The sequence below is a fragment of the Canis lupus genome, chromosome 24 (assembly GCF_011100685.1).
Source record: "Canis lupus familiaris isolate Mischka breed German Shepherd chromosome 24, alternate assembly UU_Cfam_GSD_1.0, whole genome shotgun sequence".
Taxonomy (NCBI): domain Eukaryota; kingdom Metazoa; phylum Chordata; class Mammalia; order Carnivora; family Canidae; genus Canis; species Canis lupus.
In genome coordinates this window covers 13,006,818-13,033,022 of record NC_049245.1, presented here as the reverse complement: position 1 = coordinate 13,033,022, position 26,205 = coordinate 13,006,818, and the positions used below count along the sequence as shown (strand labels likewise).

At 39.1% G+C, this 26,205-nt stretch overlaps 1 protein-coding gene across 1 annotated transcript in view; it reads right to left on the bottom strand.

Moving 5' to 3' along the window:
* The window catches only part of PAK5 (p21 (RAC1) activated kinase 5), a 280,231-nt gene that overhangs the window by 100,912 nt on the left and 153,114 nt on the right, over positions 1-26,205 (bottom strand). The gene's annotated exons all lie outside the window — the stretch shown is intronic.

The following is a 26,205-nucleotide window of genomic DNA, read 5'->3' as shown; positions in this document are numbered from 1 at the left end:
CTGCCACTTGGCAAGAAGATCTGTTTTGTGGATGATACTCCCTCAGCCTGGATCCTGAAAGGAGAGATGCATGAAGCAGACCCAAATCCAACCTCTAGTCTGGAGCCATGCCCAGCTGAGCCACAGGTGATTCTAAGAAAACAATGTTTATAATTAAGCCACTAAGATTCCTGACTTGTTATGTGGTATTAGCAAAGCAAAAACTGACTAATGCACAGGGAGAAGCACATCAAAGTTTGGTGTGCACTTAAAATCTAAAAACCTTTGGACAAATATATATATGAAAAGTGGGGTTAATAATCATATTCACCACATACAATTATTATTAGTATTAAATAAGTAAACATTTGTAAAACACTCTGAAAAGCACCTGGCACAAAGTAAGCACTGCAAATATTAAATAGATCTGTGAACAAATACACAGGAAACTTGACTGGCATTGCCTGCAGAGGAAGAGAAGGGAGCTGGCAGGGGGACAAAGCCACTTTTATATTTAGGATTTTGTACAATGTATTTTGCCTGTTTGAAACAATGTAGTTTACCTAATTAAAACATGTCTGTGACCAGGATACCTCTAGAAAATAAGTAAAATAGTCACCGTGTTGCTTCATGGTATTGAAAATAGTAAGACCACCTGGATTTGAATCCCAGGCTGATTCACCTACTCACTATAATCTTGGGTGTGACTGCTTTTCCCTCTCTCAATTTATTGTGAGTAGGACAATCATGATCATTAGGGGAATCCTGACAACACTGCTGCAGGCACTATACATGATAATGGTTTGGCTTTGATGTTGCTTTGGTGGAGAAGCCTCATCTCAGCCCTTAGGCTTGAAGGGGTGGGTGATATACTTGTACAGCTCTATATACATAGTTTTCTCAGCACATATCCACTTGCTGTCAGTTAATTAGGTGTAACGGCATGCTTGGTGTCTGTGTCGCCTACTAGAATGGAAGATCCACCAGAGAAGGGATACTGTTGGCTTGTTCACTACTGTGGGCCAGTGCCTGGGATAGTAGGGCTCAAGAAATATTTGCTGATGGACTAAAATCACAAGCACAATACATTTATTCAGTGACCAGTACCTGGGGTAGGAGCTCCATAGATAACATCTTCCCTTGCCCTCTCCCTTTTAACTGTTTCATCTTTTAACCAGTTATCACTGCTTGGCAAAGAGAGTCTTCCTGCTGCCTTCAAGTTTTCTCAAGTTGCTATTCCATCCTCTGCTGAGGTCTACTAGTTTATGGGGCTGTCATAACAAAATACCCAGGACTGGGTGGTTTATAAACAACAGTTCTTTTTTATAGTTCTGGATTCTGGAAATTCCAAGATCAAGGCTCTGGCAGGTTTGGTGTCTAGTGAGTACCTAGACAGTGCTGGATGGTGCTGGTTCCAGCTTTTTGCTGGAACTTCCCATGTTTGACGGGAAAAGGGAGCTCTCGCTGGCCTCTTCTAATAATGACACTCATTCCATTCATGAGATTCTACTTTCATGACCTGGTCATCTCCCAAAGGCCCCACTTCCTAATGCTATCCCCTTGAGGGTTAGGAGCTCAACATACGGGCTTTGGAGGGACACATATAGACCATATCACTGGATGGATATGTATTCTCTTGACAGTGATCAGATTCTTCACACCTTTAACTCCCCAGACACTATCAAAACCCATTTTCCCATCCATCCTGCTTGTTACTTCAGACTAATTTGGAAAACTAATATAAGGTGATAAACAAAAATCAATAAAAGATAACAGGGGGCTCAAAACACCTTGATGTGTTCTCTTCTTCAGAGAGCATAACACAATTAAAAAAAAATCTTCAAGTACCTTACTATAACATGGTTAATAAATATAAGTCAGCTGATTTTAAACATTTGAGAACACCCAAGTAAAATGTAAATAAGTAAAGGAGTCCAGCTGTGGTAGAGGATCACAGCAATGGCCCCCAGATGTTTTATGCCACCCAGCATCCATGCCCCTGAGTGGGTCTCTCTCAAATGACTCTGGGCCCGAATATGTAATTTACTGTCACCAATGGGTCAAAAGAAACCATGACACAAGCATGAAATGATCTGGTATGTTGGCCTTGCTCTCTTGCTGCACTTGGAACCAGCAGTCAGCTTGAGAAAAAGGCCAGGCCATCCTGCTGGAGGATGACACACCATGTGGTCCAGCCGCCCATCAGCCCAACCAACTATCAACCCTGGTAGCAGGGCCATGTAGCTGACCAGTGGCTATTTACCAGATGAGCCAGTCAAAACCAGCAGAAGAACCATGCGGCTAAGCTAGACCCAAAGTTCTCATCTTCAGAATCAGAATACAATAAATAGCTGTCACTCTAAGTCATTACATAGTGGAGTAAATTTTGGCACCGAAAATGCTAATAGCAAAGACCTGTTTATCATCCTATACCTTTTATCTTCAGATGCCCATCATTTTTCTCTTTCTACTTTAGCTGCTTCAAAGTCTTAAGTAATAATGTCCAATCTCTGTAACTACATTAGCTGTTATACAATTGCATTAATTCAGAGGAATCTTGATTTTGATGCCACTCTCTGGCTGGATGAAGGCCTGGAAGGTTTTAGTGGCCAAGAAATTATGCCAAATAAGTAAGTGTGTGTGTGTGTGTGTGTGTGTGTGTATATATATATATATATATATATATATACATACACATACATACATACATATACACACACACACACACATATACTATCTCTTGGTGTTATTTAGCAAAAACAAAAATAATTTGAAAATATAATTTGGTCATGTGTTGGCTGAGTCCCCTTGATGTTTTAATAAACTTTATGACCATTTTTAAAAGTCAAGGTAGCAATTTTATTAGAAAAATCACATGAGAATAATTCTTTTGCATGGATTCATACATGAACAAGCACTGAAAATGCTAGGTCAAATATTTTTAGCACCAGAATAGAAATGTTTTACTATTCCCTTCCTGACTGTGCATGTCTCAGTGGTTGCCATGCCATTCAAATGAAAATGTAAAAAAGAAAATATCAATGAATGAATATTGTTCTTGTTCTAAAATAAGGCAGTTGTGGAGAGGAAACCTGTGGCTGAATTTATCGACACTGAATCCTGTGATACTATACAACTGTAATTTAAATGCTTATATATACAGTGTTACACATCTAGTAAGTCTGAGTTAATGAGTTATAAAGGAAGGAACCAGAAAGGAAAATTAAAAAGTCCTATATTTTCAAGCAACGTTTCTGTGAAGGTCACATTTGACTAAATGTAGAGAGAGAACCTCCATGGTGTATGGTGATAATTCATTAGAGATGGCCATTTTCTCTGACAGCAGTGAGGAATCTCACACTCAGGTGAAAGAGTCCTGATGCTTTTTACACCATAAAGCAGAGACATATTTGGTAGGGGACTCTTGTAAAAATCCAAGATCTGGTTTCTTCTCTCTGATGTGTCCAGGCTTAGTCTATAGCTGGCATAGTGTTCAAGGTCCATTGTGTCTACTCACACTTAAAACTCACAATAACCCTATGTTGGCAGTGGGGGCAGAAGGTGGATGTTTCAAGACCACTATGAAGTTTCATTTGCTAGAAGAACTCACTGAAGCTTAGCATACAGTTGCACTCCATCTGTGATTTATTATAGTGAATGTATGCATAATCAGCAAAGGAAAAAGGCACTTGGGCAAGTCTGGAGGAAACAAGGCATAAGCTTTCAGGGGTCCTCTCCCTGTGGACTCACACAGGATGTGATTAATTCGTCTAGCAGTGAATTGTGACAATACATGAAAAATGCTGTCTATCAGGTAAGCTTGTTATAGACTCAATGTCTGAGGATTTTATTCAGTGTTAGTCACATAGGTACTCTTTGCCTGGCCCATGCCAAAATTTCTGACTCCAGATGAAAAGTAGGGGTTCAGCATAAACAATATTGTTTGCATAAACAGTTTAGTCACATAACCATTCTTATCAGGGAGAGGTGGGAATCCTCCTGAAATCCAAGCTCCCAGATGCCACCCAAGGGCCAACCTTGTAAATTGGTTTTTCTAAGATATGCTCAGGCCTGCTATGTTAACTCTGCTCTGTGCAGAAGGTGTTATTATCACATCTCCATGGAGAGACAGAAGCTAAGAAGTTAGAAAATGGCAAAGCTGGAGATTCAGAACCTTAAAACACCTGCTTTTTAATCACTAGACAATGCAACGTTGCCCTGTGTGTTACCAGACATCCCCACCCTTGTCCTTCTTAGGAAGCTTGTTCCCCTAGAGATATGCATGGGGGATGGTGAGCTCTAATAAGGTAACTATGAGATTCTGGAAAGTTGGAGGTCCTATCATGTCTCTCCAAGAAAGACCCTTTCTCTGACTGAGCAGAACTCTGCCATTGAGCAAGGGCCAAAGGGCTGCTGGGACCTAGGACAAGACCTCACATAGAAAGAAAAAAAAAAAAAAGACCTCATGTAGAAAACAAGACAACTGCTGCTTCACGTTCATGGCAAGTAAGGGCACAGAATACCTCATTCTTCTCTACAGTTCCAGCAGACCAACTTCCAAAATGTTTTGGTAGATATTATTCAGCATAGAAAATTTTGCTACATGTTTTTTTTTTAATTTTTAAAAAAGATCCATTTATTTTAGGGAGGGGCAAAAGGAGACAGCAAGAGAGAATCTCATGCAGAATCCCCACTGAGTATGGACCTGATGTGGGGGCTCAGTCTCATGACCCTGAGATCATGACGTGAACTGAAACCAAAAGCCAGACACTTAACTGACTGAGCCACCCAGGCACCCCTGCTACAGGTTATTAGACATTTCAAGACTTAATAACTACTATTTCCTATTCACTTTTTCACTATTAAACACACATGTGAGTGCTCACCTGCTAGGTTAAGTACACATTAACCAAAGTGTGTTCCTGAGGACACCAGCTCTCTGAAAGGTGAAAAATTTGCAGGATGAAGGATGGTTCCTGAGTCAAGTAAATTTGGGAAACAATAGGTTATATACATTTCCTTTGTGGGACTACTTCTATGCTACTGTGTAGTTAAACTCCTAGAGGAAGAGAGTAAACAGACTCCAGAATTCCTGTTTCTGAAAGTTTCTTGCAAAATTCAGAGCAAACAACACTGCTTTGACGGATGGTTTTGGTCACCACATGTTCTCATATGGAAGCTGTGTTACAGAAGAAGCAGAAGGAAATCCAAATTCTCAGACTCCAAAGCAACACTCTGACAGCTTCACAGTCATCTCAGCCCTCGAGCTGCTTTTAGCAACACCACAGTTCTCTGCCCCACCTTAGTGCTGCTTTAATAAGCACATGCCTAGCCTAAAAGCTCTTGTATGTGGCATCTCCATTTTGGGGTTTATTAGCTGGGATAATTAGAAGAGATTCAAAGGACTGGCAAACAAGTGAAGGGCACCTGGGATCATTGGTGTCAGGCTGGTGTGGTGGCATAGCACCTCACTAGGGACCAAAAAATGCTGCTTCAAGTATACTTATCTAGGATTAACTGTGTCAGACACTGTTCTGTCTGTAAAAACTCATGTATTCTCTTCACAGTAATTTATGTTGTAAGGACTATTATTATTCCCACCATACAGATAAGGAAACAGTCTCAGTGAGGTTAAGGAGTTCCCAAGTTCACCCAGGTAAGAAGCAGCTGAAATGGGATGCAAGCCTAAGCCGTCCACATCCTGAGAACAAACAGGCTTGTATACTCTGCTTTATACTTTCTGCCTTGAATTCCAGACCTGTCCCCATTTCTACTATGTGGCATGCCCTATGGCCCTGGTAGCCAGAAATAGAGTCCTCCTTGCTAAATGAAGATGACTCCAGATTTGCCTTGCTTCTGGAGTAATTAGAATTACTAAATGAGAAGGCACTGGAAGAAGTCCTTTAAAAACATCAGCACAAGCAATAGTAGGTAATGTGAAATGAGTATTTCCTGGAATCAGACATTGTCTAGGCTAAGCGGAATAGTCATTCTCTTATATTCCAACAACTCTGTGAGGTATTACATTATTTTACAAGTGCAGGTATTAAAACTTTGAGAGTTAAACCATGTGTACCACAGTTAGGAAGTGGCAGAAATGGAGAGAAATCTAAATCTATCCTAATTTCAGATTTGGCTTGTATGGGCCATGTTTGATTGCAAAGTCCTACTCCATTATCAGTATGTGATTACTGTCATTTAAGGTGAATTTTAGGCAAAACCAGTAACTGTGTATCTGGTAAAGCCTGGGGTACATATACAGGCTGAGGGACTCTCCCAAACCCTGCGTGACATCAAAAAGTAGCAGGGAATGTGGAGATAAACAAAAATACATGTCACCTTGCAAGATAATAAGCTCTTCACAAAATAAATTATTTATAAAGAAGCCATTAAAAAAGAAGAGAAAGACAACAAGAAACTTTGGGAAAACCAAAAACTGGAATGGAAAGAAAAGATAATCTTAATGTAAGTCTTGGCTTACCAATAAGCAATGATGAAAATCACAAAATGTAAGGACCATTTGCATATATAACCAAAAATAGCCAGAAAAATCATATTGGGAAAATAAGGGAGGTGGGCAGATTATGTAATAGAGCTAAATTCTATCTACAGAGCAGAAAATACAAGGATGGAGATGCCTAAAATTGCTATAGCTGCATACATATATTTTTGGCTATATATAAAAAAACTGAGGGGTGTCTGGCTGGTTCAGTCAGTAGAGCATGCAACTGGATCTCAGGGCTGTTAAGTTCAAACCCCACATTGGGTGTATACATTATTTAAAAATAAAATCTTAAAAAAACCCTAAAACTAAAACAAAACAAACGACTAAAATGGAAGGAATGTCATGATGGCCTCTGGTAAGCAGAACTTGGGGTTATCACGGAGGTTGGGTCAGGCAATCACTAGATTTCTTATACTTTTTTTCTAAACCATATGTGGTATATTTCTTTCCCAAAATATTTTTAAACTAACAGAAGACACACTTGTTAAATTAACATGTAACCAAACATATCCAAATAAAATGTTAAAAATCCATCCTTTGGGTTCATGTTCAGAAAAAGAGACTTACAGGGGTAACAGTAAAACGGGGGCTTCCAAACCAGCATTTTGAAATATGGAGAGGAGCCACCCATGAATGACTGAAGAAGCTGCTAGCTCTTGAGAAATACACAAATGACAGCTTGAGTTTACAAATGGTACCAGTGTACTCAAATTCTCATTTTGCCTGAGAAGTGGCAGTTCATACATAAGAAGTATTCATTAGGGTGTTTGAATCCAGAGCCCTTTTACTCTTGTTTCCACTGTTCTACATTACTTGCTAAGGTTTTTGAGTACTGGAAAAGCCTGCTTAATTTTGTGGTGGCTACATTCACCAAAAGTGCCCTGAAGCATGGAAAAGAAACATCTCCTCTGATTGTTGAACTGCACACTTACAAGTGGATGAGCAGATGGAAACATGTAAAGAAACCACATCTGACATAAACTGGAATCCCCCATTTCTTGCTTCTCTAGGAGATCTCTTAGCACGTATTGCCTACAGCTTATAGTATAAGCATTGTATTGATCAGGGTTCTTCTGAGAAACAGAGCCAATAGGATTTATATAGATGTATATAAGACGAGATTCATATTTTAAGATTTTATTTATTTATTCATGAGAGACACACAGAGAGAGGCAGAGACATAGGCAGAGGGAGAAGCAGGCTTCCTGTAGGGAGCCTGATGTGGAACTAGATCCCAGGACCCCGAGATCACAACCTGAGCCAAAGGCAGACACTCAACCACTGAGCCACTCAGGTGCCCTTATAAGAGGGGATTTATTATAAGAATTGGCTAATCTGGTTATGTCAGCCAAAATGTTTCATGGTTTGCTGTCTATAAGTTGGGGGAAAGCTAGTGGTATAATTCAGTCTGAGTCCATGGGTCTCAGAACCAGGGGCTCATATGATGTAAGTCCTAGTCTGAATTTGAAAACATAAGACCAGCAGCACCAATGTCCAAGGGATGTCTCAGCTCAAGCAGGGAGGGAGTGAATTCCCTCTTCCTTTTTTTCTTTTCTTTTTTTTTTTTTCCTGTTTGGGTCCTCAAGGAATTGGATGGTGCCCACCAACCTTGGAGAGTGGTCATCTGCTATATTCAGTTTGATTATTCAAATGCTAATTTCTTCCAGAAACAGCCTCACAGATACACCCACAAACACTTCACCAGCTATCTGAGCATCCCTTCCTCCAGTCAAGTTGTCACATAATACTAAATATCACAGGCATGTAGGGAAGAATTTCTAAGAACATTCCTGTTTAGGTAGGAAATGAAGTGACCTTGTAGGTAGGTTTTAAACCTCTACCTGATTCAAGCATGCTTACTGGCCCAGAAAATTGCCTCTAACATTTGATTCTTTTCAATATTTTTGGAGCAAAATGTCAGTTTCAGGACCATGAATCCTATTTTCAACTTTCTTGCTCAAAGTTTAATATACATAACATTTAAGCGTGTGTATGTATATATAACATATATACATATATATGAACATATATGTAATATATAAGTAATATATGTAATATATAAGTATTTGTATATATATGTCTGGTAGGTGTATATTATATGTGTGTCTGGTATATATATATATACACACAACACATACATACATATACATATATATATACACACACACACACACACACATACACACACATATATGCCTGGTAATGTTAATTTTTTGTACCACTTCTGCCATTCTTTATTAATTTGTAGAGTTTGAAGAGTCAGTAAGAATAGTAGTATACTTACGGGGAGCATCTGCAGTTTCCAAAATGTTGGCATGCTCATAAGAGGTTTTTTTTAATTTTCCTTTTTTAGTTTTTATTTATTTATTCATGAGGGACAGAGAGAGAGGCAGAGGCACAGGCAGAGAGAGAAGCAGGCTCCATGCAGGGAGCCCAATGCGGGACTCAATCCCAGGTCTCCAGGATCAGGCCCTGGGCTGAAGGCAGTGCTAAACCGCCGAGCCACCCAGGCTGCCCTCATAAGAGGTTCTGAATGGACTTTAGGCCACAGGGTACAAGTTCACAAGCTATTGCTTTTTTCATGTATTCAAATTATTAAAAAGATACTTCAGATACATGATATACTGTGGATGAAACTTGAAGACATTACGCTAAATGAAATAAGCCAGACATAAAAGACAAATATTGTAGGATTCCACTTACATAAGGTACCCTAAAGTAGTTAAATTCATAGGGACAAAAAGTAGAATGGTGGCTGCCAGAGGCTGGGAGGGAAGAGGAATGGGGACTTATTATTTAATGGTATCCAGTTTCAGCATGGGAAGATGAAAAGGTCCTGAAGATGGATGGAGGTGATGGTTGCATAAGAATGTGCATGTACTTAAGGTCACTGAACTCTCTATACTTAAAAATGACTACAATGGTGAATTTTAAGTTATATATAGAACGAAACCCAAAAAGTACAAAAAAAAAAAAAGCAGATAATAGTATAAATATGTTTCAGGAGCTTTGACCTGTATAGGGGAAATAGCAGAGAAGGACAGTGGTGAAGAGGGGATGAGATAGGGACAAGATGAGCAGAGTATGAGCCAATCTACTAGATAATCTTTTGTTCTTATCTCTCCTTACCATCAAAATGGTATTGGTCTAATCTCTAGCATTGACAACTACTTGGAGGTATGCTTGCAAGTCCTACAGCTGACGTGAGGAGTCAATGTAATTACTGGACTATTAAGGTTTTGAGCTAGACAGACAGCTGGATACTTAAATACCAAGAATTAAATATGGTACCTTTAATGTACATCTCAAAAATGATCTTTCCTCATCGGCTCTCTCATGAAAAGATTTTTCTTTTCTTAGCCTCAGTGCTATTTTGAAGAACTTGGTAAATATAATAATGGATACTTAAGGACTTCAGAAATACCTTGCCATGTTCTGATAATTTAGGTTTAATGACTGGCTGGTCATTGGTAGAAGAAGGATGGTTGTTTGAGAAATTGTACTGCAGAGGGGATGGCATCCAACCCTATCATCCCCATGTTGAGAGGCCAACGATCAGACACACATTTGTCATAGTTTCAGGATTGGGCTTTTAGTTATGTTGCTTTTAGGTAAAATATAACACGGATCATATATTTGTGATTCAGGGGAAAATATATATAAAATAAACTTGGGATGGTTCAATCTAAAAATAAAGTTATTTTCTCAGACAAATTATTATTGCATCTGAAAAGACATAAATGTCATGTTTTTCCTTCCTCAGATTCTTTTATTGCTGTGTCTCCTGGACATCACCCATGAGATAGTCACTGTGTTCCCGTAGGTGCTTCCCCTTCCAGAAAAACTTCAGAGCATGTTGGGTCAGTAAAAAAATTATTCTTGTATCTGGTCCTCATTTCTATTGCACATACAGTTGTGATCCAGCGGCTCCATGCCTCATGCCTGATTTTCTCACCTGAGCCCTAACCCAAATGCATCTGCCTTTTCAATGGTTAGGGCCCGTTTCCTCTCTTGTGGAGTTCAAAGTGAGGCTTTGACTCACAACCCTGAAATCAAGACCTAGGCTGACATCAACAGTCAGACGCTTAACTGACTGAGCCACACAGGTGCCCCTTGCATCATATTTCTATTGAACAGAGCTGTGACAGAGTAACTTTGAGGAAAGTAATTGTGTGGCTCTTGTGATATGGATATTGATGAAGAATGCTTAGGTAAGATAAGAATATGGATGGATAAAAAGGTGTAGGTCTTGCAAAGTTGAAACATGACAAAAGAAAGACCTTTGGGGGCCTTACTGGCAAAAGGAAGACCAAGGATAATGGCCCCAAAAGAGAAAAGGACTTGCCTTGCCTTTTCAAGAAACAGAAGCAGCCCATTTGGGCTAAGCAGTACTGATGAAGGTGGCTCACCTTCTTGAAACAGCCATTGCCTAGGTAGCGCCAGATTCTCTAGTTTCCCTTTTTATTCTACCTCAATGATACCAATGCCCAAATATCCTCACCAACTTTCTGAGAGTAACAGGTAGAAAACTGAGTTTAACAGGTAGAAAGTATTTCCAAAGTGATTCTAAGTGGAACAGTTTTTCCCAACTAGACATTGGCTCATATATTAATCCTAGCAATAACACTGATGACTGTTTGCTTAAAACTCTCTGGAAATTTTCAGATTAGTTTACCAGTTAGCTTTTGCTATAATAACAAACCATTCAATGGTTAGTGACTTAACCATTTATTTAGGTCACAATACAGGGCTGGCAATGTGTGCTGAGCTCAGGCAGGTGGTTCCTCTGGTCTCGCTTGTGCTCACTCAGGTGTTCTGTAGTCAGCTGTGAGTTGGCTGAAGAGCTACTGGCCTATGATGGCCACATGGACTCTAGTCTTTCAGCAGGATAGCATAGGCATATTATAGTGGTGTCAGAGTTACAAGAGAAAGAAATGAAGCCTTTTGAGACCTAGGCAAGAAATAGGCACATGGTTTGTTCCACTATATTCTATAACCAATCCAAGTCCTAAGTCCATCCCAGATTCAGAGTATGGGGAAAAGAGTCTATCTACCTTTTTAAGAATGGAATCGCAAAGTTGTATTACAAAGGGTGTGGTCACAGGGAGAGGCAGTGAATTAGGACCAGGTCTATAATCTACCACAATTAGTAAGAGTGTATGCTGGCAAATGTTTAACAGTTGGCTTTGGGAAGGGGGTAACCAAGCCCTGATTGCAGTGTTTATCAATTTCTGTGGTGCAAATATTCCCAACCATGGTTGATTTCAAGCTACCAATGCAACATTGCTGAATAAGGGATTTTTAAAAGATGTGCACAATTGGCATCTCTTATGAAAATAAGCTCGTGTAAGCGAGCTCCGGCATAAATCTGAGAGCTGGCAGCGGAATGCTCTAATTTCTAGCACTCACCTATTCAGAATAGCACACTAAGATCCCAACCCTCTCTTACAAAGGCTACTGCATCGATGCACATGCCTTGGAAACAGGTACAAAGGCCTCTAAAGTCCCAGAGGGGTATAAAGATTTTAGAAGACTTTGCAACAAAAATGATGAGATACACAGTAGCTGGTCTTACCATGTAATTCTCAAACTTCCCAGGTGATTGAAAATAGGATTATATTTGCACATATACAGGAGCTGGCAATCAAAATCAGATCTTTCATAAATCATAATTGGAAACACTGTCAAATTTAACAACATTAAAGACTGCTTTCTTTCCTTCAGTCTCTAAGATACAAAATTTGATGCATTGGAATTTCACACTGAGCAAAATAACCTTAATAACCTTAAGTAACCTGAATTATGCTTTATTTAGATTGGTCATATGGGTCACATCCACACTTCCCTAATTTTGCTTTTTCTCATCTGAGGGTCATATGCTGACACCATCTCCTGGTGAGAATATGGGTTCACTTGGGCAAAGCAATGGGCCCAGTCTTATTTCCAAAAGTTTGTTATTGTTATTCTACCAATTATTTGAAAACCTCACAGAGCACCCACTCTGAGATCTGAAGCACATAAAATTATTGGATATTGCTCTGTCTTCAAACAATCCAACATTCTGAACAAGAACTGTACTCCTGATGGTGTGTCAGCTTTACACTCAAGTTTCCATGCATAGAAACCCCTGCTTTAAGGTGTAATCTGTAGCTTCTGGCTCTCCTCATCACATTTGCTTCTCCATGAGAGCAAACATGCCAAGGGGAAGGGCTGGAATGGGCTTGGTGCATGCAGCCCAAGCCAGACCACCTGAGATGTCCAATAATAGCAGCAAAAACAATAATTAGCCTGTGAGATCATAACTCCCTTCCAAACCTGAAGACACTCCTACTACAAGACCATTCCAGAGTATCTCATGTAATGTCTGTCTCCTATGGCTTTAAAACCCCCAAAGTGCCTGAGGACAATACTGGTTACAGGGGAATAAAGGTAACCGGTATGCTAAAGACTTTCAGAATTACACAATAAGGCAGAGATGCTGTAAACTGTACAGCAAGCTGGCTTTGTGTGAGTGAGATGTGATTTGCATTCCATGCTAAATTGGTTGCAGAGCAAGATTATCTCATCTTTCCATTTTTTCTTTCCTTGGTGTTCACTCTGTCTTTCGACAAATATTTTACTGAGCACCTACTAAAGGTGAGGCACTGTTCTAGGTGCTGAAGACTCAATGCGGAGATGAAGATCCCTGTCACCCTAAGGGGTTCATCTCTCTCCCAACAGGAGAGAAAAACAACAAATAAATAGGTAAACTACATCATGTATTAGAAGGTGATAAGACCAGGGGAAATGAAAGAAGGGCAGGGAAGGGCAGATAGTGAGTGGTGGAGCAAGGGAGTAGAAATTTTCAACTGTGTGGTCAGAGAAGAGAAGGGGTCCCTAAGAAGGTGCTATTTGGGAAAGTATCTGAAGGCATTAAAGGATATAAACCATAGGAATATCTGGGCAAAGAGCTCTAGACTGAAGCAACACCAAATGCACAGGCCTGGGTATATGGCTGTGCCTTCCTGAAATAGCAAGGTGGCTGGTGAGATAGAGAATGGTGAGCAAGGGGACAGAGACACATGAGGAAAGAGATGAAGAAGAAGTCAGCATAGGGCAGTGTTCTTTAGGTACAGTCCCCAGACCTGCAGCATCAGCATCGATGGGTAGTTTGTCAAAAATGCAAATTTTGGCACCCCATGCCAGGCCTACTGAGCCAGCAAACTTTGAAGGGATAAGATCCATATGTCCGTATTTTATCAAGCTCTCCAAATGATTTCTGAGGCACACTCAAGATTGAGTATGCAGTGACTTATGGTATCAGCCACCACTGCAGAACTTTGGTTTGTGGCTGTGTATGTTTTTTTCCCTCTGAGTGGAATGGGAGGTGATCTGAATATTTGGTGACTTGATTTGAAGCAGTATTTGATTTGGGTTAGGATATGATTATCTGATTGTAAGTTTTACAGGTATAATCATTTTCCTAGACTTCAAATGACAGTGTGGTGAGGAGATGGTCATGAAGGACCTGCCTCCATAGCATGGCCTCTGTGGACCTCTTTTTTGCCTCTGTGGACAGTGGCTGGTCCTGGAAAAGAGGATGTCCCTCTGATATCAATACACTGCAATGAAAGGCTGGGTTTATTTTCAGGTTTCCTTCACTGTAACACTGGAATCACTGTAGCAGAGAAACTTTTCTATACATGGTAATCTAAGATTTAGTATAGTTTGGTTTCTACCCAATAGGGAACCATTTGTTGACTCATAGCAAAATATTGGCAGTGGAGTGTACCATGCACTGGATATTAACAGCAACCATATTTCCTGCCATGATCACTCCTTGGTCATTCTTTTGTAAGATGACATGGTGATATTCAATGTGACTATGGGATGCTGGTATGAAATTACAGTACTATAGAGAACAGTACTTAAAATGTTAATGGCAACATCAACCAAATGTTTCGTAATGCATAAAGATTTCATATGGTGGCCCTTCAGTTTCATGGAGTTCACCCTAGAAAGTGTGTGCCCAGACTGGGACTACAGGCCCAACTCCTTTTTCAGTCAGGTATTGTCATGTGATTTGGCCTGGCCAATGGAACGTGTGCAGAAGTCAAGTCAAACAGTTCTAACACAGGGCTTTCATGTTGGCTGGATGTAGGCAAAGATGAAGTGCAAGGAGGTGGTAAAATTTCAAGGTAGAAGAGACTTGGGTCCCTGGACTGTTGCATGGGAGAGATCCTCCTGTTGACCAGGAGTACCTGCACTGGACTTCAAGCAAGAGAGAAATAAAATTCTCAACTGAACTAATAAAACTCTAGGGCTTAGCCATTCTAACAGCGAGCATTACCCTAACATCTATGTCATTTTTTTTTTCTTATATCAACACTATACTGTCAGCAAATAGCATTAGCCTCCTATCAAACAGGAGAGAGCAGAGAATTAGAACGAATTCATTGTCTCAGGTCACTGAGCACATATCGGGCCCATATTTAACTCTCCTGGCTTTTAATGTATGGTTTTAACATTATATTTAGTGAGTCAAAGAGGGACACACAAATATGAAGTAATGGCAATAGTGATCACAGCCACTATGCCAAGTTTCAGTAGAAGAAGATGACCTAAAGAAGATGACCAATGCAGTTGCTAATAAAATTATTGCCTGTTGTAGGAGATGGACTCTTCTCTGATATATGACAGTGGATGGAAATTTTGCTCTTTTACACGTATAAATTGATAAAGGCAAAACCACTGCAATGGTAAAATCTGTGGTGGTCTGGAGTAATGTTTTGTTTTCACCAAACCCTGATTTTAATCTAGACGTTTTGTGTTCCTATGAAGTAATCCTACCAGGCAGTGGCTGGTGGGCCCTGTAAAATAACCTGGAGGAAGAAAGTATTGCCAGAATAGGAACTCCTAATTTCTGCATCTTGAAACTGTGTCTAAAATGTACTTAATGTGAAGTTTCTAGAGGGTTATTTAAATAGTATTGTCATTTCCCTGTCTCTGTTATGCATAATAATAACCTTTTGAAATTCAAATCTTTGAAAAAATGCCAAAATGCATTTTCCTCTCAAACTGAATGCTACTGTTTAATTTGGGGAGGTTTGTTGCAGAGAATGGTGGGATTTCTGGCTCTTTTCAAATGGAAACAGGGTTTATTGTTCCCACTTTCTATAATGTCAGAATCATAAAATATGTAAACTCAGCAAAGATTGCCCTTTCCTTTGAAAAGATAAGGCAAAATAGGTGAAGGGGATTAAGAGGCATAAACATCCAGTTATAAAACAAATAAGTCATGGGGATAAAAAGTATAGCAAAGAAAACAGAGTAATATTGTAATAACGTCATATGGTGACAGATGGTGACAACACTTACCATGGTGAGCACTGAGTAAAGTACAGACTTGTCAAATCACTATGTTGTACACTTGGAACTAACAGAACACTGTATGTCAACTATACTTTGATGATAATTTTTTTTAAAGATGCTATATAAACCCAAGTTCAACAGCAACAACAAAATAAAAGAAAGAAACAAAGAAAAGAAAATGTAAGGCAGGGCTGCACTGTGGAACCCATGTCTAGGCTTTCTATGAACTCTGGAGTAGAGATAGGGAACTCAGAATACCACTTAGAGGGGCAGATGTTTTTTTGTTTTTCAAAGATTATTTATTTATTTATTTATTTATTTATTTATTTATTTATTTATTTATTTATTTATTTATTTGAAAGAGTGCATGTGCACATAGGAGTGCACACAAGCAAAGGGGAGAGGCAAGGAAGCAGGAAAGGCAGACTCCTTGCTGAGCAGGGAGTCCCAAGGACACAGGGCTCCATCCCAGGATCCCAAGATCATGACCTGAGCTGCAGGCAGATGGTTAACCGACTGGGCCACCCAGGCGCCCTGACGGGGTCAATTTTAAAGTAAGTTTCCTCAGTATTTAGGAGGGGAGCTCTTTGAATGAAAAGAGCATGTGACGTTACTACTTTACACTTCTACTTTTCTACAGGCAGCTGGCTTTCATGGCCTACTTGCTCACGAGCCCCAACCTGGAAAGTATCCATATAAGCCATCAGTGTAGAATGCATACATTGTGCTGAGTTCTTATAGTGGAATGCTATAGAGCAAAAGAAGGAACTATAGAGAAATACTCAGTTGAATTTCACAAACATAATGCTGACTGAGGAAAGCCAGATATAAATGAATGCATTCTTTATCCTATAATAGGAGGCTTTGCAAATAACAGGTCAGACACAGGCAGGTAAGTCCCTGCCATCAAGTTTACACTGTATGATGGGAAAGAGTTCCAGAAAACATGTGAGAACTCTGAGACTCAGTGATCTCACATGAGCAAGGCTTGAAAGAGAGAACCTGTAGATCCTAACCAAGGTACAAAGCCTCAATCCAAATGTAAAGCTCAGCATTTCCCCTTATCTTTCCAAAGGGTTCAGTGCATGGACACCCTCTTTTCCATGTGAACAAAGTGATCACAAGAAGTTCTTCAACCTCTAATGGTTTCCTACTGTAAATCAGGCCTCCAATGATCTCAACTAGCTTTAAAATTTTATGATCCCTTGATGCTTTGGGAATTGGGACTTTGAAAATTAATAAGATGTATGTAAAAAATGGTTAGAAAATGGCAATATTATGGTATAATGTCTATCCAGAAACCACCACTTTGGCCAGACCATGGAAATTTGACAGATAACCTTTAAATATTATGGCAAATCATTTCATTTTTTCAAAAGAACCAAAGGAGTATTTGTTGTGACTATTGTTTTTAATTATTTCTCCCACACTCTTACTTACCCATCCTGTATCCTTGGCTGTATGAAAGACAATAATCATGCATGGATGATAGTTTGTTGTTTTTAGAAAATGGTTCATGGCCTCCAGCTTCATGTTATGTATCAGAGCATCATAAATACAAGGCTAAAGGGTATTTAAAAATCCGAAAAATATTCACTGACACAAAGCCCTAACCCATAAATGTCAAATTATTTTACTAAAAAAACAGTCTCCAAAATATGGGCACACAGAGGCATACATAACTTGGCAGTATAACTTGTGGAACAACTGGGTAGTCATCATGGAGTATCTGCTATTCAAAAGTCAAGTTATTTTATAGGACAAAAATATGGCCCACAATTAACTGCAGGCACGACCACCTCCCCCAAGTAACCTCAATTCCTGGCTGAATGTAAATCTTCCATGGCTGGAATAATAATATAATGTTGCATTTACATATGTGCCTTCAGCAAGATGGCATATCATGGGGGCTGAGCCATTCACTCTTTCTCTCCCCTGCCCTTGCTTATGACCAGGAAAAATGGTCAGGATAAGGGGAGTTAATGGATAGATCAGTAAAAAGGTAATTGGCCACTTGCAAAGTGAACCCATGAACTTTACTAGAGCTTAACACTGAGAGTGAGAACACATTTTGTACATTTTCATTAGTGTCTTGCTCCAACCAATAACCAAAAGCACCTTTTAGAAGCTGCATTAGCTGTTTCTGGACATGAGAGCACCATTTACTTGACAATGTAATGATCTCCATCCTATTGGGAAAATTTATTAAGGTACTTTCAATTTTGTTAATTCTGTTTGAGGTTGCTGCATCTAAGACACAAAATGCAGAATGCAGAAATGAAAAAGAAGGTCTGTTTACATAATGGACACTCTACTGGAGTAGGCCCCCAGCCGGGGCCTCCTGCAGACCAGCACAGACTCCTCCAGCAGCCTGTCTGAGCCCAACAGCCACAGGATACTCAAGAGAGGTCCCTTCCTTGGATTGCAGCATAAGAGACAATTTTTAGGATTTTATTTATTTATTTTTAATGTAATCTCCACACACAGCATGGAGCTGAAACTCACTTCCCCAAGATCAAGAGTTTCACATTGCTCCAACTGAGCCAGCCAGGCGCCCAAGAGACATTTTTGACATATCATGGAATACAAAATTCAACCTGGTGCTAATTGTGGAAGTCAGTGGAAATTTCTATAACAAAAGGCATTTGGTGTAAGTATGGTTACAATTGTAATATACATGTTGTAATACATGTATGACACACCTTTTAAGAGATAAAAAGGATATATCGACTAGAAGGCCTTATCCATGTTTTAGTGGTAAAAAAGTGATTTGGTTATTATTTTATATTTATTTAAGTATATTTAGGATAGGTTCTTCTGAACTCAGATTTCTATTTATATCCTATTTTTAATTTTTACATATTTATCCATACACATGGCATTTTAAAATATATAACTAGTATCCTTTTAAAAATATCTCAGAGAAACTAAATTTTCTTTCTTCCATTTTTAGGTGGTTGTCTTATTTTTAAGTGGTTCACATATGCCTATTCTTCTATATTTAGGTGCAATCATATTAAATGTCTTCCTTCCTCTTGTCTCTTCTTGGTTATAACCTGAATAAATCCCGTCTTGTGCGTTTATAAGAAGGTATGTCAAAGAAGGGATTTCATTATTCCCAAGGAAAGGAAGAACTTTATGTGTCATCCAAGCAACATTCAACTTGGGGCATCTTTACTGTGGTTTGAAAGGAGAATCAGTCATTTTGGTTTGGTGCCAGAATTGGAGAAGTAGCTATTTTCAATTTTTGAAAATTTACCCTAAGAGGAAAAAAAACACATACAAGTGTAAGTTCTTGTAAAAGTAGCTCTGAGTTTAAAATGTACCCTGCTCCTGTCATCGAACTCCTGATTCTTCCAAGAAAATCAACTATACACTGCAGAAATCGAGATTAGCAAGAACTCTGTTCTTATTCTTTGAATGTAGAATTTGTTGAAGGAAGGAAAAACAAACAAAAGAAGAAAGGAAAAGAATCAGAGTGAAGAAGAAAGAACCATATGTTCTTATAGAAGTAATGGTAGAAATGGTCATACATTATGGGTTAATTCAGCTTTTGAAGGCAGCCTTAAAACTAATATATCAATTTTCAAAATGTGGACATGACATTTTTTACTCCAAATTATGTTTACCCAATGTCACTGGAAATGCCACCCATTTATACACTTAACATTTATTGTATACCTGATATAGGTCAGTACTTCTGGTTATTTTATCTAATATATCGAAAATACTGGCACATAACAGACAGTACATTCTAAAAAGCAAAAGTTGAAAATTTATCCATCCCAAAATTATAGTAGTGAGTTTTCTTTTTTCCTTTCCGTTCCTTTTCCTTTTCTCTGTTTTCTTTTCTTTCTTAACTCTGTCCACATAAATAAATTGAGTATAAATACAAACCGATGGTTCTTGAATCATGGTCTACCTTTGGTAACTCTTGAGCAGAAATAGCTCACTCTATAAAGGATGCAGGAACGTAGCTGCTGTATTAGATAGGGATAGTTATAAAAACACCCATGAGGTCCTTTTGCTAAGTTATAGACTCAAAGAACAATTTCCACCTCTTCTTCTATCTATTCATTTCTGTGCAAAAACTATTCTCCACACGAAAGGAAGATTTACATGGGCAGGAAAAAAATCTTAACATGGAGGGACAGACATAGAATGTTTTTTAGTGTGTTTGACATCCTATTATATTTAAAATAATTATAAAACGCCAGTTGTCCTTCCTATTATAACAGATGGAAAGAAACTGACACCTTATCTTTAATGTGTTTCCACAAAAGGGGTTCAAAATGTGTTTGTTATCATATTTATTGGAAAAGAGAAAAAGAACTCAAAAAGAAATGAACCTCTCAAATCTCTTCCCTTAAATAAAGGAAATAACTTGTTTTAAAAGGGCTGTTCAAAACCTTCTATAATGATATATATGCCACCTCAGCTTTTGAGCATTGGAAATATGCTTGTGCAAACGAGGAAATGAGCTTTTTATTTAATTTTTTAAAAAGATTTATTTATTTGAGAGAGAGAGGAAGAGAGAACACCTGTGTATGGGGAAAGGGCAGAGGACCAGGGGTGGGGTGAGGAGAGAGAGAATTCTCAAGCTGACTCTCTGCTGAGCACAGAGCCCAAAGTGAGACTTGAACCCAGGACCCTGAGATCATTGACTGAGTTGAAACCAAGAGTCAGATGCTTAACCGAGTGAACCACCCAAGCGTCCCCTAATTATATTTAATTCCATCAAGTTTCAAAAGCTACATGTTGCTGGTAATTACTACACTGGACAGTACATCTCTAAAGACAAGGACTTTATAGGGTATTTTAGGGGAAGTTAATAATACGAATAATTCCCTTACAATTTACCATCTGACTTTAAGTTGATCTGCCTCCTAACTTCTCCAAGTATCTGTTGTTACAATCATCAAGTTGAAAATTCCTTTCTAACTTCTACTTGTCAATCGGTGTACTGTATTACTAATTTTATGGGACACTAATGCCCGCAGACCCCCTCTGGGCAATTTGTCTCCATTCACATCCTACCAAATAGGAACCTAATTGTGGTCTACTATAGGACTTCCCCCAGGGATCCCTGGGTGGCACAGCGGTTTGGCGCCTGCCTTTGGCCCAGGGCGCGATCCTCGAGACCTGGGATCGAATCCCACATCGGGCTCCCGGTGCATGGAGCCTGCTTCCCCCTCTGCCTATGTCTCTGCCTCTCTCTCTCTGTATGACTATCATAAGTAAATAAAATTTAAAAAAAAATAAAAAAAGGACTTCCCCCAGCACTCCCGGGAAGGCTACTGACCCCAGTTCCATTCATTCATAAGCTGGCTAATTAGTAACTTAAAATTGGTGAGAAAAGTTAAACTGGTCTCATCAGAGACATGGATTCACAATCAGAACTCTGGAAAATTCTGCTAGTTAACATGCAAATGAGGTGAAAGCATTGCAATATGATTTGTTGTACTATAGAAGGATCTGTGCAGCCTCATGGCACCATGTAAACTGGAATTATGAGTGAAGAAAAGCTACAAGGAAGAAGAAATAGAATGAGAATGGCAGTCTCGCTAAAGGAAGGACAGAGCTGCCTCAGCTCCTGACAGGGAGGACTAGTTCCAAAAATCTGTTTTTACTGGGATCACTGTTTAACATATTCCTGAGATACACAATTCTAAGAAGAACTAATCACCTTTTTCCCTGAGCTAAGCTGAATCTTAGAAAGTCTCCATTTACTAAGATACATAGATGTGACACACTTACATGGATTGAATCCATCACTAAAACAATAAGACTTGGGACTCCATGGTCCTATAGTTGATGAACCTGGATCAATCCTAGAGGAAGACATGTGCTTCATAGAGAGGGCTGTTTTTTCTTATAGGTCTCTCTTTGAGGGTCTTGCCTCACTAGGTGTTGCTGCTGAGTAATGTCTGCTATCAGAATCTTATTTCGTATTAATGTTGGAGAGACTCTTTTTAGTTTTGTTAGTGCTTTCACTTCTTTAGCTTTTCATAGGACTTAATTCTTATAAAGTACTTCATAGACTATACCACCTGCAGGCAGATACTCCCTTCATTTTAAGAGATGCAAAACAATTAGAGCCAGTGTAAGAGCTAGTGACTAGAAACAATATTAAATACACAGACTAGGAAAATCACAGAAGATCTCCATTTTTAAAAAACCTATTTGCCACTGGAATCTTAATTGAATCTGTTATTTGAATACTCTCTTCATAGAGAGTCATGTGGAAGAGACTAGGACACCCCCTGGACTGGCAAAACCTGGCATGATTCTTCTCCTCTTAAGTTGGCTTCTTAAAAGCAGAGCCTGAAGCAGGGATTTGGTGGATGCTTATGATTTAGTTACTGAACATCTGATCTCAGGGAAGCAAGGTAGGCAAGCTGAGCAAGAATGTGTCTCAGTTGGGAGTCTGGTCTCAGCCTAATCCCAGTGGGGAGCTCTGGAGCACTAGCTTCCTCACAGGCAAGGGGATCAACATTTTGTACTGTTGTGTCTGTCATTGCTTATGAGTATAGCTTCCTGGGTGGAGAAGTTCCCATTGGCTGAAAACATTTCTGCATCCAGGGGGCCAGCTGTGAGCTATGGCAGCCAGCACTCACCACAGCTCAGGGATGGTACACAGGCTCAGTAAGAGGACATGGAGACCCACATAGGGCACTTGCCACATCCACCACACACTTCTTAAAAAGGAACTCCAGTTCCTGGAGAAAATGGTACATCTAAAATTTTAAGTACCGAACCAAGCAAAGGAATTTCCTCAGATTGAGAATGATTAAGGATATGGAGATCCTGGGAGATTCTTAAGTAGGCAGAACTGAATACAAGTAATAAAAAATAAAATACAGAGAGGACAAAGTTCATACCAGTCCAGTAGAATGGAGCTGGAGAGTATTATGCTAAGCAAAATCAGTCAGAGAAAGACAAATACTATAGGATTTCACTCATATGTGGAATTTAAGAAACAAAACAAATGAACATAGAGGTGCTAAAAAGAGTAGCAAACCAAGAAACAGACTCTTAATGATAGAGAACTGATGGTGACTGGAGGGGAGGTTGGAGGGGGGGATGGGTTAAACAGGTGATGGGTATTAAGGAGAGCACTTGTAATGAGCACCAGGTGTTATATGGAAGTGATGAATCACTAAATTCTACTCTTGAAATTAGTATTGTACATTGTATGTTAAATGGAATTTAAATAAAAACTTGGAAAAACAAAACAACAACAAAAACAGTCCAGTGGAACACCCACAGAAGCAGAGAGACACCTTTCTCTAATGCAAGAAAAAGAAAATGAGAGGTTATCACATTTGGCAGTGACAAGATTCAATGTGGAATTGCAAGAGCAAATAGGACCAATGGCACTTAGGACAAAGCATGACATGGTGGGTATACTTTTAAAGATTTGCTCAACATTTGGTCATAATAGTGAATGAATGAGTGAATAAAACTCTAAATAGGTTAATAATAATCATTACCAATATTCATTTCTTTCTCATTCAGTTCATATTTTTTAAATTAAAATGTACCAGAGAAAGGAATGTTTTTAAAGAAGGGAGGTACACAGCCATCCAAAATGTTTATGGCTAATAAATCAGTCAACTAATACCATGTGTCTCGCTGCTTATTTTGTAAGTCACAAGGCTATTTGGTGACAACTTGTTATGAGCAATGTTTATTTTCCAATTCTATAACACTTGTTTGCAGCATAGCTATAATTGTAAATCAGGAAAGCAGGACAATGAAACAATGGCTTTAGGCAATATATGAATTACTCAAAAGATCAATACACATCGTTTTTTTGTGAATATATACAATATCACAACACAATAATTTTTAAATTTTATAACTTATTTTTGAAAGGCCTAATAAACTATGATTACTGTCCACCTCCCCCAAATAAGGGGGATCCCTATTCCAAGAATGGTGTTTACATTACTGATGTCATTTTTTAACAAACAAGAAAGAAAAGCAGGTGGTTTCCATTTTAGCTTTGCTGGAAAACATGGTTAGGAAAGAGACATAGAGGGAGAAAAAAAACTGTTATGAATTCTTACATTTATTTTCAGTATGAAAATTCTTTCAAAAGCAACAAATAAAAGACTTAAGAGAATATGGAAAGGGCAGGTCGGTATATGTATAGACATATAAATATGTACATATATATGAAATACAGTCTTTTATTTGATATAAAATCACTCTGATTGGTAATGAATTGTTCCCCAGAGGGCAAAAGAAATTGTGTCAATCAACTCTCATAATTTGGTTCACAGTTTTCCACATTGGATGATATTCAAAATGCCTATATGTTTTTATATTTTATATGCTGCATACATATTTACTTTCAGGTGGTGAATTTTTGGTATGAAATATATAACTGGTATTCTAACAATAAAATGAGAGAAGAGTGTGTCCAAATGGCTGTTGGCTGGTGGTTCAGGGGCTCTAATATTTTACCACTGAAGAATACCTAAAGTCAGAGGAAAACAAATATATCTTCCTAAAACCATGAAGCCACATCCTTAGGGGCACACCAGATGGGTAATTTTTTCTGCACAAGGGGAAGAGGGGCACCTTCTCTTTCATTTTACAAAGTAAGAATATTGCCTTTCACTTGATACTATATTCTGCATTAATACAAAGCTCAGTTTTTCCTTCACACTTGAACTCTCTCCTCTGACAAATCTGACTTTGGCATTCTAATGAGATGCATCATATTCATACCCTGGTTTCTGCACTCCCCCCCCCCCCCCCAGCTCAGCACTCTGCACCTGCTAGAAGGAACAGAAGAGTGCTAAGGTGACCCTTGGTAGCATTGCCTCTTCTTTCCAGTTACAGTTTGAATGATTGGGAGCTTGGGCCTGCACCCCTGCCACAGAGGGCAACCCTACACAGGAATGCATTAAGAGGCCTGTATGACCATGCTTGTTTCTAAAACAATGTTGATCACCACAATCCCACCCTTGTAAACACTCACTGGCTCTCATGTGCTTGTAGATTAAAGTCTGAACTCTTTTGAACACCAGCCAATTTCTCACCCATGGGTTCTTAACCTAATCCTGAAGGGCTGGATGGGAAAAGTTGGATGGGAAGAGTCATAATTTTATTACTATTAACCATTAATAGAAACTGATTATTCCCTTAAATTATGGATGTAGCAACATACCATAGTAGTGGTAATAGTGCCACTAAGAGTGATGCTTTCAATCATGAGAATCACAGTTATATGAAGGTTTTTTCAATGTTTTGATGAGTATAAGCTCAATATAATTGAAATTGCTCTGAGAAGGGCCCACGGACCTCACCAGATTGCCACCTGTAGTATAAACAAAAGGTAAAAATCTCATTCCAGTCCAGTTGGTATGGATTCTCTCTACCTACACTTCATGCTTCTGCTATAACAAGATGCTTATTCTTCCCAAAACATCCTCTGGTCTTTTCACGACCTCATGTTTTGATGTCATAGCTCCTTGCTTGAGATCTTCAACCCTGTTGGAAAATGTGCCCCTGAAAAGTGGTTTGGGAAGAATAAGTGTGATGAAGCCTTAAGTTACCAAGCATAGTTTGAATCTCTCTCCTTTGGGCTTTCCTTATCTTCAGCCTTCAGCATTTTCTGAGTCTGTATGTCTGTCTCTACCATTTACGCCTGTTCTCTAGATGATAAGTACCATTTTTTTAACCTCCCAACTACTGGCATAGCAATTGTCACATTGCCAACCTCCAAAGATGCTAAAGGAATAAAGGAAGAGCTACTTTCCCAGGGATGCCAGATTAAGAAAGCATTCCAAATAGGGCACAACAGCAGAGTAACACACTGGCTCTCAGTGACAATTTCTGAGTATAGGGCAGTGCTTTCATTTCCCAACATCACTGTTTCTTTTATTTATTTATTATTTTTTGGTCACGGTTTCCTTTAAAATCAAATTACTGATTGATTGCAAATAAAATCCCAATGTAACAAAGCACCTTTTCATGTTATAAGCAAGGCTGGCTCCAGGCAAAAGTGTGATAGAAAAAAGCCCATCTCCAAAACCTTGACATCCCTGTCATCAGCCTTGCCCTTCTTCCATGAAGGTTCCATGTGCACCTCCTAAGCCCCCCCATTACACAGATGGAGGATATTCCCTGCAGCATGTAATCCAGGCCTGTCCTTCTAGGAGTTCAGAAGTCTTTCTATTCTCTTTTTAAAACCCAGTCTGTGTGGTCTGTTCTGGCAGCCCTGCCTTGAGAGCATGGAGGATGGGCTTGTAATCAAGCTTCACTCATCAACATGACAACTGCTACTGAGCACTGTTGAACACTTCGTCTGTAGCATGTGCCATGCCATGGCCTAGGATACAGAGGCAAAGGCAGAG